Genomic DNA, 14,937 nt, shown 5'->3' on the forward strand with positions numbered 1-14,937 from the left:
TACTATGGTTTGATACCTATGCAGTTTTCCTTCTTAGATCCATAGCAGTCAGTATTGACTTTTAAGAGATGCTTTTTAAATGCTTCTGGAAAATACATGATCAACTCTTTTATAATGCTTAAAAAGAAAAAAAAGACAAGGATTGTTGACATGTAACAAAGGAGCATCTCACACCTCCTACTCGGTATCTGCTGCTATCACACCACACAGATGACAAGGATGCCTAGCTATAGAAGAGGAACTGCAGGCTATCAGGGATACGTGCATTAGTGGCCAACGTGACTGTTGATGTGGAAACTGGAAAAACACAGACTTCACAGGGAAGATGACTTTACCATTGCAGTAAGGTGATCTGTACACAAATCCTGGCCACTAGTTCAAGTTTTCTATTTATAATGGCCATTCTTTATGAAACACAGGCTGGAGGGTGAAGATTTCCAATACTAAAGCCCAAGCATATACACCACAGACTTGTTGTGTCCTTGAGACTTCTTCTTAATTTATGCTGAGCAGTATTCTCAGCTGTAGCCATTACCAAAGGTAGCTCTGATGGAGACTGCAGGGAGGAAATGAAGTCTCTGGCAGGGTTTCCATGCAGCCAGTTTGTGGTGGTGATGCTGTTGTGTAGAGTTGGCTGAAGTCAGCAGGTCAGATACAGATTCTACAGTCAGCTTATGGAGAAGCTCCCTTGCTCTGAAGGATTTAAATGGGAACACTGTCATGTTTGCTGTTCCTGTTGAGCTCAATTTTCTTGGTGGACTCTACTTGGAGAGCAAGTCTCAAATGCAGCCCAAACCTAGGTCATTAGGGGCTTTAAAAGATTACAGTCAAGACCCTGAATTGTATCTAGTAATAAATGGCGCATTAGCAGAGTGTGTGAAGCTTATGATGGCTTTGTATAGTAATAAAAATTAACTATAAATTAAATAAAATAAATAAATACAAAAAAAAAAGTATACCACTTAAATGGATTCAATTTGGATGAAGAGCAGCAGGGAAAGGAGAAGGCAGTGGAAGAAAAACACAAGATGCTTGCTTGTGTGCTTATGCCACTTAGTGTGCTGTGCTAGCTAATGGGAGACAGATTCCTCCACTTTAATAGAGCAAATATGATCTTAGATGAATCTACTTTATCATGATAATAGATTTTAGGTGAGAATCAGCTCCTTCTTAATAAATAGCACCAAAATATCCAATTGGTATTTATGAACAGGCACATTTTTTCAGCAGTTTCAGGAGCTAACACAGAGGTTTGAATGGGTTAAAAAAATGGAGTCCCTCTTACTAACTGAAATGAAAATCGAGGCTCATAAAAAGGGGTCAAGACAGAAAACCTCACATAATTTCACCTCACCATTTCTCATACTTTTCATTTTTTTGTATTGAAAACTTTCAGTGCCCATTGTTCTTGGTCCAGAAAACTGAGCACCAGCTTAGTGCCAGAATAAACAATATAAGATTTTAAAATGTTGAGTGTTTGCAATTAGTAATTGTGTACATCTGTAAGTGTAGCACTTTGATGCATTCATGTACTGTCACAGTCTTGGACAGTAGGGTACAAGGTATGTTTGTACAGGAGCGTAGAACATGGGATATTCATGTGCTCAGAATGCATGGGTGTGCAAAGGGAATAAACAGGAATTTACTGCCTTATTGCACAATACCTTTGTGATTCCAGAAGATACCTCCATACTGAAATTCATCAGTATCTTCTGGGCTTCCCTCATGTTGAAGGCACAGAATTGTTCATCCACAAAATTGTTTTAAGCTGTAATTCTGGTTTGACCCAGGGAACCTTGTGCAACCTTATTTCATGCAGACCTTAAAATCAACTGATTTTGTGACAAAGGCTGGTTGCTAAAAAGTGTATTGTGGCATGGAAGGGGGGGTATGCGGGCAGCTGCATTTCTATTTAGTAATGAATTATCCTCCTTTTGGACATCTGCATTTTATTGACCTTGATTCATTTGTAGAAGAAAAATAAATAGAATTCCAGAACTTAGATCTTCTTTCAAAACAGTGTTGAAGGAATTGAGTGGAGAGTTAACAGGAGCACTTAGCACTGTGGATGTCTATATTCTGTCTTGCCAAAGGGTAAATAGAGGACATTCATTTGTTCATCAGCTTCCAAATCTCCTCTCTTCCCCTCCCTAAGGGGGGAGGGAAGAAAAAATAATTTGAAGAAGGGTGTTCTGAATACCTCATATTTTCTTTTGCCTATTTCTAGCAGAGCCAGGCATGAACAATTAAATCTAGGGCTTCCCTGTGGTCTGTGAATAACACAGCACAGTGCTAACCATCAGGGCACAAAGGCAGACAACAAAGGGGGCTTTTTTTTATTTTTTGTTTACCCTTCAGGACACTGTTTACCTTATCACTGAAGGGGAAGTTATCATCTCATCCCTTTTGGAAATCATAGCGGGTTGATTCTGTACCTCCAGGTATCGGACTGGCTAGTGATGAAGTGGGCATGTCAGCCGGGGGTTAGGGAACTCATACCGGGAGCTGTTGCGCTCTCGTCTTCCCCTCTGCCTCTTGCTCCTTCTCTGTCAAACCATTCTCTCTCTCACTCCCTCTAAGCCAGAATGGGTTTTTTTTCCTTCCCCCTCCCCTCTAAATTTACTTCACAGCAGATTGTCTTGTAGTAAATCACCAAAAACCCAAATAGCACTAAAGCATTCTGATACAACATTAGCATTTGCTTAACAAGCACAAGATAAACATTAAACAAAGAACTGCATTTCTTTATTAGAGGCTGCAAGATACATAATCCATGAGCACAAGAAACATGGGACCCAGTGGATATGCAGATGTGTGTTATTTCATTGGCGCTGGGCGGCCTTGTTAGAAAAGGTTTTCATCTGAAGGCTTGGGGGTGGATAGTTGACTGTCCCTGGTGGGGCTGTAACTAGATACGGAGACTGTTGCAAGCTAGGCTGGGCTCCCTGGTGGATGCGCTGATTGGACAGCCCGAGGAAAACTTGGGAAGCATCAGGAAGTGAACTCAATCACCTTGGGGATGAGAGGGGAGAACCAGATGAAGGCATTTGACTTCTTTTGTAACTCCCACTAAGGACAGATTGCCAGTACGATCCAGCCTCCATAACTGCAAATCAGGCCCTTTCCCCTATGCCGATTTCATTAGAATGGCCAGCATGGTGCAAAGAGGAGGGAGGAAAAAAAGGTTAGACACAGTAATTTTACAGGCAGGCGGGTACAAAAAAAATCTGCATAATTAAGCAGTCAAGGCTGCTAATAGGGGAGTTTATATGCTCTGGGACCAGGCAAGGGCAGCACATATGGATATAGCACTGGATATTAAATCTACGGCATGCAGACTTACTTCAGGGCCCTTAGAGAAAAGGCTAATTATAGAGAGAGGAATTGTGTTTACTGGTCTGTCTTGGGCAAAGATGTTGAGAGAAGTGCAACCAAGTTTTGCAGTTAGACATGAACAGTCTGTTAATAGAGATATCAAAAATATGTGCTTGTGGTTGCTTCACATCTAATCAACAGGAAATCACAGATTCCGAGACCCCCTTCTCCCAGTTAAATAAGGAGGGGAAAACACATACATATACATATTCCGGATGCAGGATGTGAATGTGTTCATTATTAAATTGCTGGAATTTAATCTGAACCAAGCTCTTTATCATCAATAAATTATATTTAGCAGTTTACCCTAGTTTAGTTGCTCCTGTTAAAAAATGTCAGTGCTTCTGGGTATAAGCTCCAAGTCAGCATTTAAATATAAATGGATAATATGAATGGAAGTTGCAATGGGCAGGACTGAGCAGTTAGAGAAAGAGTATGTTTATGTAACAAGTCCTGACGTGGTGGACATTAACATTTCATAATGCAGATCAAAGGTACAGAGAAGACCCAAGAGCCTTCAGTCAGAGGCCCCTAGCTACTGTCTAGTGTCTTCCATGAGATGTTTTCTCCAAATTAGAAAGCATCAGACTTTTCTTCATCCAGATAGATAGATAGATAGATAGAGATTTTTTTTTTGTTTAATACTTTTGAAAGTCATTAGCCATTTTCTAGCTCCCTGCCCACTCCCCACTGAAGAGGTGTCTTATTCTACTGAAAGGATTTTACTCAAGGCATTATCATGAAACAGTGCCTCATATCCATAACTGATAGCAGAGGCCAGTGCCCATGGCCTGTTTTGATTTAGCATTTTGCTGCTTTAGGCTTTTTAGTGTTTTGACAGCTATTCTGTCATGGGTAGCCCCATTCTAAGGTCCTGAAAGTCAAGAGGGTCAGTCAGAAGTCTGCTGTGAGGTCTTCATTCAGCAGGGTGTCAGAGCCATGTGTGAGATGGTGGGTATCCATTGGGAGGTCAGTGTGATCATGAGGCATTGTGGAGCATACAGGAAGAAGCCCTGGTTTGGCTTCCTTTATTGTATTGGTAGAGAAAACCAAACCAGCACTCAGGGAATTTATTTCAGTTTTGTGTGGAGTACAGTACCAGCGCCACAATAACACAACGATAGCCCAGAGGTGTGTAGAAAGCAGCCCCTGCCCCAAATGCTTGCAAAGACACTCTAAGTGCTCACTTTGCAAAGGAAGTAACAGTTGTCTTGCTTGGTAAATCACTGCATGCTGGCCTGCTAACAGTGACCTCATATCCCAAGTCTTACCGCAGGTGATCTTAAAGCATGTCCGCCAGGCTGTTTGGAATTTTTTTTTCCCCTGTGCTGTGAAGTGAGGCATGGGGAAGAGTGCTGGGGTCACCTGGGATCAGCCAGATTGCTCAGCACTGGCTGGGACTTTAGCAGGTGCCAGTAGAGGGACAGTCTTTGGGGCATCTGGGACAGCAGAGGCTTTTTCTTCCCCACACCTAACTCAAAGTGATAAGTAACTAAATAAGATATATTTAGAATGCTGTTGTTTATGTTACTGATAAAGCCAGAAAGCTCAGAGGATGTATGAAGCCCTGCCTCTTCAGGGTACCACATTATGCAGCAGTCACATGGCCACAGCAGTGTCTGAGTGTCAGTCTTCCCTGTTTGTTCATGTCAGAGAAGGAGAGAGGGCTCAAAGACAGCTGTAATGACTCTCTGACTTTGTGAGAATGCAGTTGAGTGGAAAACAATAATCTGTATAATCTTCCCAGACACGAAAAATCATGTGCTGAGATTCAGTCCTTCCTAAACATTACGGATTGTGTAGAAAAGAACGGAAAAAGAGAACCTGGGAGAGACCATGCATGTACATTTTTGGACACAATCAATCAACTGGGAAACACAAATCTGGGGAAAGCAAGTATTTCTTACTTTCTGGTGCATGCAGAATGGTTTGCTTGTTTTCAGTCCTGAGTAACTTGTGTTCATCTTCTGTTCAGCTGGAATGCTCTCCCTCTACAACAGTTACTGGTCTTTACCAGAGCTCCCTGCAACTTAGTTTAGATTTGTACATTTGACATGGAGACAAATACACATCTGTGTATATGTATGCACACACTCACTTTTTCACAGCTTACACAGCAGTTAAAAGGATTAATGAAAATTCTCTTCCAGCATTTTTTTCCATATGGTGGTAAGAAAATCTGCCTTAAAAATATCTGCAGGGTGTCTGTAATGATGGCAGTAAAACATTGGGATTGCCCCTTGTGAAACACATTTTTGGGGCAGTTGTGTTATCAGTTTAGGTGTGAATAAAACAAAATCGGATTTTCATTAAAAAAAAAAAAGTAAGTTGCAAAATACAGAATAACTTTTCACTAGTGAGAAGCAAGTGGATAACCTGTCAATAGTGATGATCTAATGGCAGTCTCCAGGCTGTGCTGTGTCATCAGCCAGCTGTCAATCCCACCAGCATGTCTCAAAAGCACTAATTGTTGTGATAGTATCAGTGTGAAAGCTGCTAAGAAAAAAACATAGTCCCTTGGTGCTGCTTTGTAAAAGATAGGTTGAGGATCAAAGTTTAGCTTGCCTTGACTGGAATTCATTTTTTGTGTGCATAGCTACCTGTTAACACATTCCTAAATACCTAATTGTAGCTGGTTGCAGCTGCAGCTATTTTGCTGGTAAAACACAACAATCAAGCTGACTGCAGTCTCCTACAAAAAAAAGTATTCGCCAGCTTCACATAAAATCACCTCTTCTTCTCCCGTGCAGCCCCATTAGGCTTGGATCAGGGGAAAAATGCCTACTCCTCCTCATTCAAGTTGATATTAAAGACTTGCTCCGGCTGTGGTATCAGGAGCAATCCTACTTAAGTAGCAGTTCAAGCATCATTTCTACATGCAATTTGAAATGCATATGCATGTATCTTTTATTAATACACATGTATCCATATTGCTGTTTTTACAGCTTCTCTCTCTGCAGCATGCTTCATTCACTGCTTGATTGTTAAGTCCTGTAAAAGGCAGAAAGTATTTCTTCTTCTCTTTTGATTAGGAGCTTCAAAGACAGAAATAATGTCTGTGTTAAGATAGAGTCTATTATAACACTGGCATTAGAAGAGAGATATATTTATAACTAGCAGACACCTGTCAGTAATGTTCTCTCTCGATATTCCTACCCTGTTATTTTTGGCTCCTTTTTGCTCCGTTAATCCACCCATTCCCGTCTCTAAATCCTATTGCTTTTTCCTTCTCATCATCTCAAAGATCTCTCCATTTCTTTCCACCTCTACAGCCAGTACTCTTATTAGAAGCCAAGTTACATCTCACTTTAACCACGCTGTTTTTCCTCAGACTAGACAACTGCAGCCACCAGCCTGGTTTTGGATACTGATTTAATATGGTTTACTTACATTTATTTGTGTTACTTTTACCCCTTTATCAAGTATAAACATCCTGTGATCATTTTCAAAGATTTGTATCTAACCCTGCTTATGCTCCCTTGTTGAGATTCCTTTATCCCTACCTCTGTGCTCTTCTAAAGGCTCACAGCTTTGAACACCTATTTCTGGAGTCAGAGCCAATGTCCCATTATCTTTTGTCACAGGGCTCTTGTGCTTTGAAGAAATGCTGTCAGGACCCCTGCACAGCTCTACCTTGTCCAGCTTTGTGTCCTCTTCAACATCTAAGTTCTGCCATGCTTGCCTGGAGTGACTATTTGTTTCAGAAAAAGGGCACAAATATATGTGCCTTATTCAGTACTCCCAGTCACATTCTTTTCTGTCTGTTTGTCCTCACACAGGGAGGTTCTCTGGGCTAGGGCCACCCGCCTGGAATATAGTGTGAGCTGTGGGGAATGGGTAAAAAGGCCAGGTGACAGTATATTCTGCTGTTCTTCTCGTTTCTTCAAATTCAGACAGGTCACAACCAGAGAATTGCTTACTTGCCCACATCTCCTTTGCTCTCAGACATCTTCAGATGGTCTAGAAAAGGACATTTTTAAGAAGATTCAAAGCACTGGACATTAAGGTTTTCGCAAAGCTTAAGCAAGCAACATGATTAGGGGCCTGATTCTGCAGATTCTCAGGCCATTTTACAACACCCTGAGTACAGAGAGAGGCAAGAGAAGAGAGGCTATATTTATCCTGGTAGTCAACACCAGAGACATGAAAACAATTACCCCTTTGTTTCTATTTCTCCCCACTTTTGCAACCCTGCCAGGCCCAATTTAGCATCTGTGCTCACCTTCCCTGAAGGCAGTGCAGTCTTACTTGGCTTGAGACTGTTTTCCCAGAAACCAGTATGTCAGCTGGCACAGGGAGAGATTTCTTGGAGAATGGGTGAGTGGGCTGGGTTCTGTGGTTCCTTAGTTTTTCTGCTGCTCTGGTTGTACCTCAGGAGACCAGCTGCCTGATTAATGCATTGTTCTAAAATGTCATAAGGACCTCTGGGCACGAAGTGTTGCATCCTTCAGAACCACCCAAGTCATGCAAAAGCAAGAGAGGTGCAGCCATAGGGAAAATGTCAAGCTGGGATTGAATAGCTGTGAGCGTCATTGCCACCAGTAAATAGGAACACTTATTTGACCGGGGTAAAACAAATGCTAAAAATACACTGTGTCCATCCAGTTCTCTCATCCAACGCTGCAACCCTGCTGCTGAGACAGGGAGTTTTCTCTGCATTTATGACCTATCCTGCATTAATAAATAAATATTTTTTTTAGAAAAGGAAATCAGGGAATATACAGTAGATGCTTTTTACTGCCAGAGTGGAACTTCACAATCTTATCAGGGGACCTTTTTGTAATGTTTGTAATGTGCTGCTATCGTGCTTTAGCAAAGAAAAATGTCACTGCTGGGCTTTATTTTTAACAGACTTTTTTAAACATCAATTAATGCTAGCAAATGTAATGAAGCAGATTTTCCTTTTTATTTATATTTGGGTGAAAGCAGTGAGGGGGCTTGGGGGAATGACATGCATGGGCAGGAAGCAAAGGGGCAAAAAGGGCTCTGCCTCTGCAGTGTCACTAAAGAGAGTTGGATTATCCTTTTGAAAGGTGTGTAACTGCAGATGGACACCAAGTTTCCAATGGCAGTCACTAGGTTTGAGAAATCAAGCTTCTTTTGCATGTATCATTCATGTGGCATCTTAAAAAATACACTGCAAAACATGCATCTTAACACGGAAGGCTGTGTGCTCCACTGGTATTCACCTGGCTGAAATCAGTCAACCCCCCATATGCACTCTTCTTATTATCAGAGGTAAAATGACCTAAGGAGGGACATTTGTTTCTTGTTGCATTAACCCTCTAAGAGTTGCATCATAATATATTTTGCCCATGCTTGAAACCATTGCAGTGATATTAGCAGCATTAGCTAGCTCTCTGCTGTTTCTCCAACACAAAGGCAAGCACATGTTCAGGATTGTAGACAAACTCTTCTCTTCCAACACTCATTTGTTTTGCACTGCTGGGAAGAGATATCACTGAAACTTTGGCCATGCAACATTGCACTTCTTTCATGAGGGCCTCTCATGGAATTAATGGTGATACCTGTTGCTTGGCAGGCATATTTGACTTACCACGATGTGACAGAGTTTTGATTCAGGCACAAAGGGCACAGAATGTATATCATTCAAAGATAATATACTATACATAAGGTAATATCTTACCAACCAAGTGAATTAAGGGCAAAGAAACAACTTTAATTTGGACTTTCCCTGCTGTTGTCACTTTTTTACTGAGACCTTCAGAGAGGTTTATTTTCTGAGAAATGCTGGTACTTTGGTATATCAGCCAACTTTCTGTTTGCTATAACTGCATTTCAAGTTGTTTTTTTTTTCTCCTCATACCCAGCTTGTTGTCTTTGAATCTTTTTGGGGTGGTGTAGAGAAAGGGTTTGTCGGTCACATAGATAAAATCTTGGAAAGATAAGGGGGTGGATAGAAGGCTCACAAATATGGCTTTCAGTTGCCCCATCTCAGTTTCCTTGCTGCTCTGCGGGTATTCCTTGTCAACTATTATTTCCAGTTCTGATCTTTGGCTTCTGGTGCCCAGCTGACCTACAGAGGCTGCCTACCTTCTCTGCTGTATAATTTTCAAGGATTTAACACAGCAATTTTCATTCTTCTCCTCTGCCATGTCATTTATCAAGTCCAGCAGTCAAACAGAAATGAACATCAACAAAATATGTTGCTTATTTGTGAAAGTGTCACGGGATCCAAATCTGCATGCTTGGCCTAGCAAAATGCATTGTAAAATCTAACAGTGGGCTCTTGCTGGTCAGAGTGATGCAGAGCACAGCAAGTGAGTTTGCCCTGTTGTTTCTTTTACTTCTAAAATGCCCCTATTTTTCCAAATACGACTAGAGGGGTAATACTCCTCCTTGACCTTATTTTCTGTTGTTCAAATCCTGCCTCATGTTAAATCCCTCTGCTCACCTCCAGGTTTAATACATTTAAAATTGCTTCTTGAGTGAGGTGAAGGAAGCAATTGAAGGGGCTGGGGGATATATTCTATCTGCTTTACATCTTTGCAGCTCGTATGCTTGTTTTCCCCACTTTGTTTGGAGAAAGACTGACAAGTAAGCATAACATGCCGAGTAAGTAGAGAAACTTGCTGCCTGTGAGGTTTCTGATGAAGATGCTTTGTTTTAAACAGCATCAAGGTTTCCAAATAATAGCCCTCCAGCTTAAAAAAAAAAAAAGATGAGGCAAGTTAAATGCATATCTAGTACCATTCTGTTAATAAATGCTTTTATTTCTTAATATCATTAAGAGATTGGATAATAAAATTACGATGCAAAAAAAAAATCCTTTGGAGCTGGCCTTTATTACAAAAAATGAGGGTATGCAATATTTAAATGACAGCTTAAATAAACGTGCTCAGGTCTTGGTCAAATTATTTCATAAAGCTAAGAAATTAAAAATTTACCCACAACAAAAATGTCCATAGCACCTTTATAAGCTTTATAAGCATCTTTACAAGATAGTGGTAGAAACACTTTCAATTTTTTTTTTCCTTTTTTCGTGGGCTTTAATGCCTGAGATTGCTCTGTAAAAGAGATGGCTGTCTTCACTGTCTTCACTTTTTTATCCCTGACGAAATGTAAAAAAAAAAAAAAAAAAAAAAAAAAAAAAAAAAAAAAAATCTGTGTCTGCAAGTGTTTTGTGTGTCTCCTTCCATTCTTCTGCTTATTCTTCAACTGTGTCAACAGTATGTGTGGATAAATAAAATATCATCAAGAATGCTGATATCATCTTCCTTTTCCCTTTTCCCTCCTCTAACTTACAATAATGTGGGGCAAAGGTCTACTTAACATAACACAGTTACGATAACTAGTACATTTGTATTTCTGCTATGATGAGAGGTCTGCTGTAGTGAGACTCATCCACTGTTGCTGCTTCTTCTCAGCAGTGTTAATTATTCTTCAGGCTCGTGTAGCATGTGTATGGAAACACAAAATAAGCGATCAGGGAGTAGGATATTTTTGGTTTTATTTGTTGTGTCAGTGACACTTCCACTCTGACACAAACTCACAGAACAACACTCCTGATCTGTAATGAGGTTATGTCCCAGGATGTGTGTTAAAAGCACTAAATAGTCCCTTGCTTATTCAAAATCCTCATTTATCTGAATTAATTTTGTGTCCCCCATTTCATTTGGGTAAATTAGGTTTCACAGTTTCACAATTTGATCACAAGTCTCACAATGTTCAGTATTTCTTGTTCAACCTGAGCCCCTGAAATGGCAGTGCTGCATCAAAATCTCAGTCTTCATTTAAAAAAAATTGAAATTCTCACTTTCCCCGTTACAGAGAAACCCTCTGAGGCAAAACTGCTCAGTGCAGGCTTCCAGCCATACACTGAGTTAAATCTCATGCTTTTTAACCCATTCTACTCATTCTGCAGCACATGGCTTAAATAAATTTGGTTTCAGTGACTGCTAGACACCTTGTGCGTGTACACAGAGCATTATATGTAGGGTTGAACCGGGTCTTCCTCCCTTTCCTCCTGAGTTTCTCTGTTTTTTCCTACCTCTTCTTGTTTAAATGAACTGATACATACAATGAAAACTCAGTGAGCCTTTTGGAGAATATTTCAGCCAGCAAATGCAGTCTTGTCAGTTATTTATTAGAGTATGTCTTAGTAAAAGGCTAATGTCTTACAGTGGTCAGCTACCTATCTCTTGCTGTTACAGGCATGGTTTTCATATCACATTTCAGATTTCCTCAGAGCTTTACAAGGTTTTTTGGTTTCTCACTGATGTTAATCACCTCATAGTCATTTAATGTCAGGCCACATATTTCTCCAGCTCTATAACTTTTATCTGAAGAGGCTATATACTGACCTGACAGCCTATACTTTTATTTTTCTCATAATGGTCCTGTATTTTTTCCCCAAGTTTGATGCTTGATATTTGTAACCTGTTGTTCTTTTTAATTGTCTATTTTTATTAATTATATAGTGGTAACTTTGTTGGTTTGAGACATTTGGATGTAAAAATACATCTATCATTATTGCCATAGGAGCTGCACTAAATTACTCAAGCTCTACCTGGATATGTGTGCTACTCTGCATTTCTTCAGTGAAATTCAAATGAAGGTTAAACTGAGACTTTGCTGTGCCTTTTCACACAGGTTTCATGCCCTTGTCCTGCTTCTGCTCACCACTTCTTCAGCTCCATTTGCCTTTTCAGTCTATCTCCTTTTTTTGTTTATTGTTGCTACTACATCGGTTCTCCTTCCCCAGCCAATCTTTATCTGTCTGATACATCTCTTTTTAGCCAACTCTTCTCTATTTCTTCTACTCTGATGTTCTTCCTCTTTTTCCCTTATTTTTTGAAGTTCAGAACTTTGCTATTCTCTTACATCAAAGTTCACTGGAGGAGCAGCTGTGTTCCTAGGCACCACTCCTCAATTGCTAGCATGGTGGGAAATGGTGTCTTTGCTTCAGTGAGGAATTAGGTTTGATCAAGGGTTAGAAGAAATCTGTTAACAGAGGCATTTAGAATTTGGAAAAATAAAGCCAACCCCCAAACATGTAACTGATCGAGAAAGAATAACTAATTGGCCCTCATTATTCTCTTATCCACAAATGAAGAACTTTCAATATAAAAATTCTAAAAGCTGTTTGTTCAGCTCAGTGTGAAGTCTTAGTACCAGCAGAGAAAGGGGGAAGGAGAGTGGAGCAGGTTTAGAATGAAGTCTGGTCCTTTTTTGATATGTGGGCCCAAAGCTGCTTGCTTGCTTTAAAGAAGAATCAAAGAGAAACATAGGGAAAGGTTAGCTCAAATTAAATTTGAGCTTTCTCATGCTTTCCTAAATAAAACAGCAAACTAAATCAGATGAGCAATATAAATCATTCTTTATTTTAAACTGAGCTTTATAATTTTAATACATTGCTATACAAAGAGAGCTCCCCTAACAGGCAAAGCAGTTTGCTCACATGAAAATAATCTAATTAATTGCCCAGTTATCAGCATAGACCTGAGGGCCTTCACAGCCTGAACCTCTTCTTCCTCCCTGTTTTTTCTGAGGGCTGGGGATGAGGAAATGGAGGATGGGGGAAAGAAAGCAGAAGGTTGATACACACCTAAATGAGTTGAAGAGCTGGATCAAAATCACAGAAATTGCTGCTCATTCCCAAGTGTCCCTCACCTATGTAAAAAGATGCCAAATAATATTTGACTGATATAATAGCATTAAGATTTGGAAAACAAAATATCAGTACTATCTGATATATTAGGAAATATGAAAAAGACTGTTATTTCTTCATGTTCTTGAGTCAGCTATCCAATATAACAGGAAAGCCCTATCCTATCATACTCTTTTTTTCCATTTTTCTTTTTTCTTTCCTATCTTTCAAGAATAAGCAGGCAATTCTTTGTAGATAAACAGCATTTCAGCATTTAGAGACTTTATCTTCCAAACATCTAATAGCTTCATGCCAAAAGAAAGAAGGCAACTCTGACCCTTTTTGTATATTCAGAACAAAAGAAATACCTGATGAGACTTGTGTGCGAAACATAATTTCTACTGCTGGTCCACTGTAGTGTAGAATTAATATTGACACTTTGATTGTCTCCACGTGAAACGTTTTTCCAGTACCACTAAATTTAGAACAGTGTGCATTTACTTTATGCAGCATGAAATATCTTCCCCTACCTTAAAAATTCATATTTTCTTTGTGCAAAATTCAAAAGTAGATATACCTGTACTTTGACCAGTGTTTTCCAGAAGACCCAGATGAGTGGGCATTACAAGTAGGCATGTAGCAACAAATAATAGAGAAAGGTAGTTCTCCAACCAGAAAGCAAGAAAAAGAAAACTGTAGCCTATACAGTGAACAAAAATACCGAAATTTAATTTTTTTTAATTGAATTAATAAAAAACCAAAAAGTTTTTATTTGTTTTTACTGTGCTTAGTTCTTCTGAATATAAATGTGACACTTTTATTATTTTTTCCCCTACAGTTTGATTAAATAATTAATATCTACTTAGCTCAGGCAACCTCTAAGCCATTCAAATTGCAATTTGACTTTACTAAAGAAGATTTGGTCCAAGAGGTTTTTTTTCTGGAAATAGGCTTTTAGCTCAAAGAAGAGGACAGAGATTCCAGACTCAATTCCAACCTTAATTCCAATACTGCAGTCATAATTGTTAGCAGATGAAGCAGGGTCTGATTCTTCCACCACTAATTTAGTGAGAGTTTTCATTCTCTATTTGGGATGCAGGTTTGGGGTATGGTTTCTTTATCTGTAAAATTCAGATAATAATCTGTATCTCACTGTGTACTGAGAGGATGGAGGGCTTAACCTTGCCCCTCAGCAGAATTTTGTCCCACAAAAAGCCTAGGCAGGAGTCCAGAAGGATGGGAGGCCTGCTCTCTTAAGTTAGTTATGCCAGCATTTGGAGGATCAGTCACCAAGTTTTTAATCAGTGCTCACTAAGTGCTATTTGAAAAGGTAAATGTTGAGCTGGATCATCTGTCTACAAATAACTCATACCACTCAGCTTATTCCTACTGGTTTAAATTTCTTTTTATATCCCATAGCAAAATTGTTTCCAAAATAAGCTCCATCACATGAGATTTTATTGCAATGATGCAGTGCAACCTTGTAATGTGTGTAGCTATGTGATGCAACACAGATTTTTTTTCTGAACGAATTTTAATACCTTTTTCTGCTGCAGTTACAGACAGGGAGTAGCAAATTATGCATGTCCCATCAGCTGGTGAATAACACTGTTGCTGAATTCCAGAACTCTCTCCTGGTAGCCAGTTGCGCAGAAGATGCTGTTGTTTGATGGAGAAGGGACTTGCTGTATTTAAATCATTCCTACTTGATCTGAATACATGACACTTATTAAGAAATAGATCCTGCCAGTTGCCCTTCTTTTATTTTCATCCAGCCTCAGTGAAGCCAGACAATTTGTGGCTTTAATAGAACATACAAGGCACATGTGGTAAGAAGAGTTCACTTACAAGCAGCCAAAGTGAGTGCAACCAAGCAAAAAAGTGAACAGTTGGTGAAGTGAAATGCATCCCTTGCTTCAGACAAAAATACAGTGGAATGAAAGATGCAGTAG

General features: G+C 39.6%; 1 protein-coding gene and 1 long non-coding RNA gene across 13 annotated transcripts in view; one reads left to right on the forward strand and one right to left on the reverse strand.

The window, feature by feature from the left end:
* ZNF521 (zinc finger protein 521) overlaps positions 1-14,937 on the forward strand; it is a 229,847-nt gene that overhangs the window by 178,850 nt on the left and 36,060 nt on the right. The gene's annotated exons all lie outside the window — the stretch shown is intronic.
* LOC137474181 (uncharacterized) lies at positions 1,933-9,229 on the reverse strand. The gene is made up of 2 exons (XR_010999217.1): positions 3,013-9,229; positions 1,933-2,150 (listed from the first exon to the last, which is right to left on the reverse strand). It is a non-coding gene; the product is annotated as an uncharacterized lncRNA (long non-coding RNA).

This window comes from Anomalospiza imberbis, chromosome 1 (assembly GCF_031753505.1).
Source record: "Anomalospiza imberbis isolate Cuckoo-Finch-1a 21T00152 chromosome 1, ASM3175350v1, whole genome shotgun sequence".
Lineage (NCBI taxonomy): Eukaryota > Metazoa > Chordata > Aves > Passeriformes > Viduidae > Anomalospiza > Anomalospiza imberbis.